The sequence below is a fragment of the Enhydra lutris genome, unplaced genomic scaffold (genome assembly GCF_002288905.1).
Source record: "Enhydra lutris kenyoni isolate GAN:26980312 unplaced genomic scaffold, ASM228890v2 scaffoldscaffold63, whole genome shotgun sequence".
NCBI classification, from domain to species: Eukaryota; Metazoa; Chordata; class Mammalia; order Carnivora; family Mustelidae; genus Enhydra; species Enhydra lutris.
Window position 1 is genome coordinate 5,562,676 of NW_019154147.1, and position 6,869 is coordinate 5,569,544.

Consider the following 6,869-nt stretch of genomic DNA (forward strand, 5'->3'; position numbering starts at 1 on the left):
TAGGATTCTGATGGATTCCTGTCTCACGTTGGGTCTTTTATCCATTTTGAGTTTATCTTTGTGTACGGTGTAAGAGAATGGTCGAGTTTCATTCTTCTGCATATAGCTGTCCAGTTTTCCTAGCACCATTTATTGAAGAGACTGTCTTTTTTTCCACTGTATATTTTTTCCTGCTTTGTCGAAGATTATTTGACCATAGAGTTGTGGGTCCATATCTGGGCTCTCTACTCTGTTCCAATGGTCTACGTGTCTGTTTTTATGCCAGTACCATGCTGTCTTGGTGATCATAGCTTTGTAGTAAAGCTTGAAATCAAGGAACGTGATACCCCCAGTTTTATTTTTGTTTTTCAACATTTCCTTAGCGATTCGGGGTCTCTTCTGATTCCATACAAATTTTAGGATTATTTGCTCCAGCTCTTTGAAAAATACCGGTGGAATTTTGATGGGAATGGCATTAAAAGTATAGATTGCTCTAGGCAGTATAGACATTTTAACAATGCTTATTCTTCCAATTTAAGGGTACTTTTTAATGCAACGGTAAAAACAACTGATGTGCTTTGCATAAAAATTATACCTTAACTTTCAAATATTAGGAAAGTATAGCATTTAATATAACAGAGTAGTAGTTTATTTCTTTCTAAAATAGTATCGTACATCAAAATGTTACAATAGCTATCTGGGTGGTTGGGATTATGAGTGGTTTTCTTCTTTATACTTATCAGTATTTTTATTTCTTCCAAGTATTACTATTATTTTTTAAGATTTTATTTATTCATTAGAGTGAGAGAGAGAGCACAAGCAAGGAGAGCTGCAGAAGGAGAGGGAGAGGAGGCTCCCCACTGAGCAGGGAGCCCTACATGGGGCTAGATCCCAGGACCCTGCGAACATGGTCTGTGCCAAAGGCAGACACTTAACTGACTGAGCCACCCAGGTGCCCTCCTCCAAGTATTATAAAAATATCATAGCTTGTGAAATAAAAAGTTTTAATACAAGCAGAAGATGGGAGTATGTCTTTTTTTCCCTTGTGTTCACTCATCCATAGATCAAGGGTTGCTGGGGATCCTAATGAAATCCACCTTCTTCAAGTGATTACAGGAAAGGGAGCCATGGGTCTGGCACCCTGAGTTTTTGTCTTACTCTTTCATTAGTATGGGAGAATCTACTTTCATCTTACTTTTATTTTTTTTATTAATTTTTAAAATTTTTTTAATGAACATATAATGTATTATTAGCCCCAAGGGTACAGGACTGTGAATCTCCAGGCTTACACACCTCACAGCACTCACCATAGCACATACCCTCCCCAATGTCCATAACCCCACCACCCTCTCCCTACACACCTCCCCCTGGCTACCCTCAGTTTGTTTCATGACATTAAGAGTCTCTTTTGATTTGTCTCCCTCCTGATCCCATCTTGTTTCATTTATTCTTTTCCTACCCCTCTAGGCCTCCCCCCTCCATTGCATCTCCACTTCCTCATATCAGGGAGATCATATGATAGTTGTCTTTCTCCAATTGACTTATTTCGCTAAGCATGATACCCTCTAGTTCCATCCACGTCGTCACAAATGGCAAGATTTCATTTCTTTTGATGGCTGCATAGTAATCCATTGTGTATATATACCACTTCTTCTTTATCCATTCATCTGTTGATAGACATCTAGGTTCTTTCCATAGTTTGGCTATTGTGGACTTTGCTGCTGTAAACATTTGGGTGCATGTCCTCTTTGGATCACTATATTTATATCTTTAGGGTAAATACCCAGTAGTGCAATTGCTGGGTCGTAAGGTAGCTCTATTTTCAACTTTTTGAGGAACCTCCGGCTGTTTTCCAGAGTGGTTGCACCAGCTTGCATTCCCACCAACAGTGTAGGAGGGTTCCCCTTTCTCCGCATCCTCGCCAGCATCTGTCATTTCCTGACTTGTTAATTTTAGCCATTCTGACTGGTGTGAGGTGGTATCTCATTGTGGTTTTGATTTGTATTTCCCTGATGCTGAGTGATGTGGAGCACCTTTTCATGTGTCTGTTGGCCATCTGGATGTCTTCTTTGCAGAAATGTCTGTTCATGTCTTCTGCCCATTTCTTGATTGGATTAATTATTCTTTGGGTGTTGAGTTTGCTAAGCTCTTTATAGATTTTGGACACTAGCCCTTTATCTGATATGTCGTTTGCAAATATCTTCTCCCATTCTGTCAGTTGTCTTTTGGTTTTGTTAACTGTTTCCTTTGCTGTGCAAAAGCTTTTGATCTTGATGAAGTCCCAATAGTTCATTTTTGCCCTCGCTTCCCTTGCCTTTGGCGTTGTTCCTAGGAAGACGTTACCGCGGCTGAGGTCGAAGAGGTTGCTGCCTGTGTTCTCCTCAAGGATTTTGATGGATTCCTTTCTCACATTGAGGTCCTTCATCCATTTTGAGTCTGTTTTCGTGTGTGGTATAAGGAAATGGTCCAATTTCATTTTTCTGCATGTGGCTGTCCAATTTTCCCAACACCATTTGTTGAAGAGGCTGTCTTTTTTCCATTGGACATTCTTTCCTGCTTTGTCAAAGATTGGTTGACCATAGAGTTGAGGGTCTATTTCTAAGCTCTCTATCTGTTCCATTGATCTATGTGTCTGCTTTTGTGCCAGTACCATGCTGTCTTGATGATGACAGCTTTGCAACAGAGCTTGAAGTCCGGAATTGTGATGCCACCAATTTTGGCTTTCTTTTTCAATATTCCTTTGGCTATTCGAGGTCTTTTCTGATTCCATATAAATTTTAGGATATTTGTTCCATTTCTTAGAAAAAATGGATGGATTTTGATAGGGATTGCATTAAATGTGTAGATAGCTTTAGGTAGCATAGACATTTTCACAATATTTGTTCTTCCAATCCATGAGCATGGAACATTTTTCCATTTCTTTGTGTCTTCCTCGTTTCTTTCATGAGTACTTTATAGTTTTCTGCGTATAGACTCTTAGCCTCTTTGGTTAGGTTTATTCCTAGGTATCTTATGGTTTTGGGTGCAACTGTAAATGGGATTGACTCTTTAATTTCTCTTTCTTCTGTCTTGTTGTTGGTGTAAAGAAAAGCAACTGATTTCTGTGCATTGATTTTATATCCTGACACTTGACCAAATTCCTGTACAAGTTCTAGCAGATTTGGAGTGGAGTTTTTTGGGTTTTCCACATTAGTATCATATCATCTGCAAGGAGTGATAGTTTGACTTCTTCTTTGCTGATTTGGATGCCTTTAATTTCTTTTTGTTGTCTGATTGCCGAGGCTAGGACTTCTAGTACTATGTTGAATAGCAGTGGTATAATGGACATCCCTGCCGTGTTCCTGACCTTAGAGGAAAAGCTCTCAGTTTTTCCTCCACTGAGAATGATATTTGCGGTGGGTTTTTCATAGATGGCTTTGATAATATTGAGGTATGTGCCCTCTACCCCTACACTTTGAAGAGTTTTGATAAGGAAGGGATGCTATACTTTGTCAAATGCTTTTTCAGCATCTATTGAGAGTATCATATGATTCTTGTTCTTTCTTTTATTAATGTATTGTATCACATTGATTGATTTGTGGATGTTGAACCAACCTTGCAGCCCTGGAATAAATCCCACTTGGTCGTGGTGAATAATCCTTTTAATGTACTGTTGGATCCTATTGGCTAGTATTTTGGTGAGAATTTTCGCATCTGTGTTCATCAAGGATATTGGTCTGTAATTCTCTCTTTTTTTTTTTTTTAAAGATTTTATTTTTTTATTTATTGGACAGAGAGAGATCACAAGTAGGCAGAGAGGCAGGCAGAGAGAGAAAGGAGGAAGCAGGCTCCCCACCAAGGAAAGAGCCCGATGTGGGGCTCGATCCCAGGACCCTGGTATCATGACCTGAGCCGAAGGCAGAGGCTTTAACACTCTGAGCCACCCAGGCGCCCCTGTAATTCTCTTTTTTGATGGGATCCTTGTCTGGTTTTGGGATCAAGGTGATGCTGACCTCATAAAACGAGTTTGGAAGTTTTCCTTCCATTTCTATTTTTTGGAACAGTTTCAGGAGAATAGAAATGAATAGGAATTAATTATTCTTTAAATGTTTGGTAGAGTTCGCCTAGGAAGCCGTCTGGCCCTGGGCTTTTGTTTGTTTGGAGATTTTTGATGACTGTTTCAATCTCCTTACTGGTTATGGGTCTGTTCAGGTTTTCTATTTCTTCCTGGTTCAGTTTTGGCAGTTTAAGTCTCTAGGAATGTATCCATTTCTTCCAGATTGTCAAATTTGTTGGTGTAGAGTTGCTCATAATATGTTCTTATAATTGTTTGTATTTCTTTGGTGTTAGTTGTGACCTCTTCTCTTTCATTCATGATTTTATTTATTTGGGTCCTTTCTCTTTTCTTTTTGATAAGTCTGGCCAGGGGTTTATCAATCTTATTAATTCTTTCAAAGAACCAGCTTCTAGTTTCATTGATTTGTTCTACTGTTTTTTTTTTTTTCTATTTCATTTATTTCTGCTCATAAAGATTTCTCTTCTCCTGCTGGGTTTAGGCTTTCTTTGTTGTTCTTTCTCCAACTCCTTTAGGTGTAGGGCTAGGTTGTATACTTGAGACCTTTCTTGTTTCTTGAGAAAGGCTTGTATCCCTATATATTTTCCTCTCAGGACTGCCTTTGCTGTGTCCCACAGATTTTGAACTATTGTGTTTTTGTTATCATTTGTTTCCATGAATTTTTTCAATTCTTCTTTAATTTTTGGTTGACCCATTCATTCTTTAGAAGGATGCTGTTTAGTCTCCATGTATTTGTGTTCTTTCCAAATTTCCTCTTCTGATTGAGTTCTAGCTTCAGAGCATTGTGGTCTGAAAATAAGCAGGGAATGATCCCAATCTTTTGGTACCGGTTGAGACCTGATTTAGGACTGAGGATGTGATCTATTCTGGAGAATGTTCCATGTGCACTAGAGAAGAATGTGTATTCTGTTGCTTTGGGATGAAATGTTCTGAATATATCTGTGATGTCCACCTGGTCCAGTGTGTCATTTAAGGCCTTTATTTCCTTGTTGATCTTTTGCTTGGATGATCTGTCCATTTCAGTGAGGGGAGTGTTAAAGTCCCCTACCATTATTGTATTTTTGTCAATGTGTTTCTTTGATCTTGTTTTATTTGGTTTATATAGTTGGCTGCTCCCACGTTAGGGGCATAGATATTTAAAATTGTTAGATCTTCTTGTTAACAGACCCTTTGAGTATGATACAGTGTCCTTCGTCATCTCTTATCATAGTCTTTGGCTTACAATTTAATTGATCTGATATAAGGATTGCCACCCCAGCTTTCTTCTGATGTCCATTAGCATGGTAAATTGTTTTCCACCCCCTCACTTTAAATCTGGAGGTGTCTTTGGGTCTAAAATGAGTGTCTTGTGGGCAGCATATTGATGGGGTTTGTTTTTTTATCCATTCTGAAACCCTGTGTCTTTTGATTGGGGCATTTAGCCCATTAACATTCAGGGTAAGTATTGAGAGATATGAATTTAGTGCCATTGTATTGCCTGTAAGGTGACTGTTACTGTATATTGTCTCTGTTCCTTTCTGATCTACTACTTTTAGGCTCTCTCTTTGCTTAGAGGACCCCTTTCAATATTTCCTGTAGAGCTGGTTTGGTGTTTGCAAAGTCTTTCAGTTTTTGTCTGGAAAACAAAAAGGAAGCTTTTTTTATCTCTCCTTCTATTTTCAATGATAACCTAGCTGGGTATAGTATTCTTGGCTGCATATTTTTCTCGTTTAGTGCTCTGAATATATCATGCCAGTTCTTTCTGGCCTGCCAGGTCTCTGTGGAAAAGTCCTCTGCCAATCTGATATTTTTACCATTGTATGTTACAGACTTCTTGTCCCAGGCTGCTTTCAGGATTTTCTCTTTGTCGCTAAGACTTGTAAATTTTACTATTAGATGATGGGGTGTGACCTATTCTTATTGATTTTGAGGGGGGTTCTCTGCACCTCCTGGATTTTGATGCTTGTTCCCTTTGCCATATTAGGGAAATTCTCTACAATAATTCTGTCCAATATATCTTCTGCTCCCCTCTCTCTTTCTTCTTCTTCTAGAATCCCAATTATTCTAATGTTGCTTCATCTAATGGTATCACTTATCTCTGGAATTCTTGCCTCGTGGTCCAGTAGTTGTTTGTCTCTCTTTTGCTCAGCTTCTTTATTCTCTGTCATTTGGTCTTCTATATCACTAATTCTTTCTTCTGCCTCATTTATCCTAGCAGTAAGAGCCTCCATTTTTTATTACACTTCATTAATAGCTTTTTTTGGTTTCAACTTGGTTAGATTTTGGTTCTTTTATTTCTCCAGAAAGGGCTTTTATTTCTCCAGACAGGTTTCTCTAATATCTTCCATGCCTTTTTCGAGCCCGGCTAGAATCTTGAGAATCATCATTCTGGACTCTAGATCTAACATATTACCAATGTCTGTATTGATTAGATCCCTAGCCTTCAGTACTGCCTCTTGTTCTTTTTTTTTGTGGTGAGTTTTTCCACCTTGTCATTTTGTCCAGGTAAGAACATATGAAGGAGCAAATGAAATACTAAAAGGGTGGCAAAGACCCCAGGAAAATGTTCTTTAACCAAATCAGAAGGAACCCAAATCATGGCGGGGGGGCAGAAGGGGGTAAAAAGAAGTTCAGAAAAAAAAATTTAAAAAAGAAAATGAATAAAGAAAAAATATAAAAAAGAAAAAAATATATATATTAGACTGGTGACTAGAACAGGGTTACCCACTTGATTTTGGGAGTATTTTGGTCTCCTAGAAGAAACTACCTCCCCAAATTTCAAAGAATAAAAAACATATATAAGTGTAAACAAAATGAAGGGTTGGAATATGACTATAAAGATGAAATTTTTTTTTTT